This window comes from Notothenia coriiceps, unplaced genomic scaffold (genome assembly GCF_000735185.1).
Source record: "Notothenia coriiceps isolate Sejong01 unplaced genomic scaffold, NC01 NC01_scaffold00004916, whole genome shotgun sequence".
NCBI lineage: Eukaryota > Metazoa > Chordata > Actinopteri > Perciformes > Nototheniidae > Notothenia > Notothenia coriiceps.
The window spans coordinates 1-4,523 of record NW_011337617.1 but is presented as its reverse complement, the minus strand read 5'-3'; the positions used below and the strand labels follow the sequence as shown (position 1 = coordinate 4,523).

Here is a 4,523-nt window from a genome sequence, read left to right as displayed (position 1 = left end):
ACCGTCATACAGGTAATACACCGTCACTACACCTCGTACACTACACCTCCTACAGGTAATACACCATCACTACACCTCCTACAGGTAATACACCATCACTACACCTCCTACAGTACCTACTACACCTCCTACAGTAATACACCTCACTACCAGGTAATACACCTCCTACAGGTAATACACCGTCACTACACCTCCTACAGGTAATACACCTCCTACAGGTAATACACCGTCACTACACCTCATACAGGTAATACACCGTCACTACACCTCCTACAGGTAATACACCGTCACTACACCTCCTACAGGTAATACACCGTCACTACACCTCCTACAGGTAATACACCGTCACTACACCTCCTAATACACCGTCACTACACCTCTTACAGGTATTACACCATCACTACACCTCCTACAGGTAATACACCATCACTACACCTCCTACAGGTATTAATACACCGTCACTACACCTCCTACAGGTAATACACCATCACTACACCTTCTACAGGTAATACACCGTCACTACACCTCCTACAGGTAATACACCATCACTACACCTCCTACAGGTAATACACCATCACTACACCTCCTATAGGTATTAATGCACCTCCTACAGGTAATACACCGTCACTACACGTCCTACATGTATTAATACACCGTCACTAGACCTCCTACAGGTAATACACCATCACTACACCTCCTACAGGTAATACACCATCACTACACCTCCTACAGGTATTAATACCACACTCCTACAGGTAATGCACCGTCACTACACCTCCTACAGGTAATACACCGTCACTACACCTCCTACAGGTATTACACCATCACTACACCTCCTACAGGTAATACACCGTCACTACACCTCCTACAGGTAATACACCGTCACTACATCTCCTAGTTCATTTATTCGATTAAATGTCACAAAAAAACAGCAAAACACATGCTTACAAAATATCTGCAGAGAAGCTTTGTAAAATGTCATATTTAGTAATTATATAATATGTAATTATTATTTTTACACATTTATTAGGATTTTCACCACGTATGCACTTCCTTGAACTGATCAAACTACCCCAACAAATATTATATATATATATATATATATTGTGATACATTTTCTAATTTAAACCCCAGAAAATCCTACATTTACATAAAGAATATGTATTTATTTCTTTATTAACGTTTGCATATTTAAAAATTATATTAATAACGTTTTTGATTAATATAAGTTGATTTTATGGTGACTCTGAGATAAGTATCCAGGGCAGTTAAATTACAGCAATGATGATTAACATGTGCTCTTCCTGTTAGCTACTAATAATTGAAGAAAGAAAACAAAATATTTAGTTTTAAATCTTGTGTTTTTTAGTGACTACGTGATCGAGGAGAAGACGGCGGTGCTGCAGAAGAGAGAGATCGAGGGATTCGGATTCGTCCTCCGAGGAGCGAAAGGTGGGAAGGAAGGAGGGAGAGGAAGGAAAGGAGGGGGAGGAAGAAGATAAGAGATGAAGGAGGGAGAGAGATGGGGTGTTTAAATCTTTAGAGCCCTAAAACCCCTCGTTGTGTCATTTCTTAATAAACTACAAATCCACATTTTAATTCAATTTAATTTCTAATATAAACATGTTTTTGAAGCGGAGACGCCCATCGAGGAGTTCGCGCCTACCCCAGCGTTCCCGGCGCTCCAGTACCTGGAGTCGGTGGATCAGGGGGGCGTCGCCTGGAGGGCGGGGCTTAGAACCGGAGACTTCCTCATAGAGGTAATCATTAGATCTCTCAAACAGGTATGGTGCGTTTTAGTGGCGTTAGCCTACATTTAAATGAATGAGAGAGGCAGGTCAAATTGCGTGGAAAAAGTTCTTATAAAAAAACATGGATATTAAAGTTAAAGAACATTTAAGAGGAATACATTAGAATATTTTATTAAACAAAGCAGTAAAAGCATTCATATTCTTTGAGATTAAAGTTTTACATTTGAAGTTATGTTTAAAAACTTCACACAGGGTTCTTACGGTCATTAAAAACCTGGAAAAATCATGGAAATTCAAAACGCTAATTCCAGGCCCTGGAAAAGTTATGGAAAACAATATTTTTCCCAAATGTTTGGGAAAGTCCTGGAAATGTAACTAAAGTTGCATAATATATCATTTATATTTCATCCAATCACCAAAATAGTAATACTATAATGATAATAAATACTGTATCATATAGTAATGAAACGTTAAATGGCATTTAACTGTCGAGGTGTTTTGCTGGTGAGAGATTTCAGTTGCGTTAGCGTGTAGAAGCTAGTAAGCCTATTGGATTTGTTTCAGATAGGCACAACATGTTTCATTATGCAGACCTTATTTTCCTGTTCCATGTTCAAATAAACCATTTTCAGTGGTACCGCTGAGAAAGAGTCATTTTTTTGGTCATGGAAAATTAGGTAAAGGTCCTGGAGAAGTCATTGAACAGTCATGGAAAATCATTTGTGAAAAAAAAGTTTGTGAACCCTGAGTATTGCTAAGCTTTGTATAGTTGCAACATCTACATTTATATTTTTACATCCTTACATTTTACAGTTTTTATTCAACTGTACAGTTATTCATTCATGTTTTATTTAAAAAAAATTATTTGCATTTTAAGAAATTATTCACACAGCATACATAACAAAATAAACACATCTAGATATACACGTTAACTACATAACAGTTGACAAATCCGAAATAAATAATAATAATAATAATAATAATACATGCTATTTTTGTATAGCGCTTTTCCTGGTGCTCAAAGCGCTCATAGTATACGTTTTAGGGAAAAAATATAGGCCCATCAACTGATAAACTACAGGGTGCTTACGGTCATTCAAAACCTGGAAAAGTCATGGAAATTCAAAATGCTAATTCCAGGTCCTGGAAAAGTTATGGAAAACAATATTTTCCCCAAAGTTTTGGAAAAGTCATGGAAATGTAACTAAAGTTGCATCAAATATAATTTGTATTTTATCCAATCGCCAAAATAGTAATACTGTAATGATAATAAATACTGTATCGTAATGAAACATAAAATGGCATTTAACTGTCGAGGTGTTTTGCTGGTGTGAGATTTGAGTTGCTTTAGCGTGTAGAAGCTAGTAAGCCTATTTGATTTGTTTTAGATAGGCACAACATGTTTCATTTGCAGACCTTATTTTCCTGTTCCATGTTCAAATAAACCATTTTCAGTGGTACGCTGAGAAAGAGTAATTGTTTGGTCATGGAAAATTAGGTAAAGGTCCTGGAGAAGTCATGGAAAATCATTGGTGAAAAACTATCTGCCCCAGAAATCTAGAATCAATCAAATTTGAGCACATTTACTGTAAGAGAGAAGCTAAATCTCCCACACCCTGAACGCACCATGCCCTATACAGGTGTAATAGTTAACTCCTCACCATGGGTTGTATAATCTTATCTACAGTATGGACAGAGGCAGTCAACAGGTTTGATTCATTGACCACCGGAGCCCGTGAGAAAACAAACTGAGGTTTCTTTTCCCCGTCACTTTGCATAATTAATTACCCCGGTGTCGTCACCAAACTTTGCCTTTTGCTGGGAACGCTGTGAGATTTCACCGTTGTGTTCACCGTCTAATTCCCAGATTCTCCTCTTGCCTTTTCCTCTTCCTGGAATGTGCCATTCTCCCATGAATGGGAGGGGTGTTGCCTTTTTTTTTTTTACTGCTGACAGCATATATGTCAGCTCATTACAATGAGAATCGCACAGACCCAACGTAAACAAACCAGCAACGAGTCGTTGGAGGAACGATGAAAAATCAGCGGGGGGGGGTCAATGATTAAGCCCACGACTCAAGAACAGTTCCCCCTTTTCTTCTAACATTGATGTGTCATGTGTTAATGTGTGCAGAGGCGCTGACGGATGAGGAGAGATCAGGCCATTGTGAGGCTTGAACTGTCTTTGGAGAATCTCCTGTTTCTCACAGCAGTTTCTGAAAGACAGTCAGTCACAAATCATGTCCACTTACATGTACACATACCTAATGAGTTATAATCAAGCGTAGCATGGCACAAATAAACTATGTTCCCTTGTTCTTGTTCATGTTTGTTTTCCTCTTGATTTGCCCCTTCTTCGTTGTCTTGTGAGTTCGAACTGCAACAACAACAACAAGGACAACTGATTGCTTAATCCAATTGACAAAAACAAATAATTACATTACATGTCATTTTTTAGACCAGGGGTGTCAAACTCAATTTCATCTCGGGCCACATTGGCATTATGATCGCACTCAAAGGGCCAGTTTCATATACAAGAATATAAAAAATACATATATAAAAATGTAATATATATAAAATAATGTATTGGATTATTATCGGATAGAGTAACTTAATAAGTCTCTTCAGTGAGAATGTCACAAAATGATTTTAAAAGAAAAGCCAAATTCTGGAAAAAAAAAAAAAAAAAAAAATGACATTTTGAAAAAGACGTCAGATTCTGAGAAAAATGCAAATTCTAAGAAAAATGAATATTTTGAAGAAAAAAAGTCAA

General features: G+C 37.3%; 1 long non-coding RNA gene across 1 annotated transcript; it reads left to right on the top strand.

Annotated features, from left to right (window-relative positions):
• The first annotated feature begins 39 nt into the window (after positions 1-39).
• Positions 40-1,761, top strand: LOC104942681 (uncharacterized). Its single transcript, XR_798041.1, has 3 exons — positions 40-55; positions 1,370-1,452; positions 1,636-1,761. It is a non-coding gene; the product is annotated as an uncharacterized lncRNA (long non-coding RNA).
• The last annotated feature ends 2,762 nt before the right edge of the window (positions 1,762-4,523 follow it).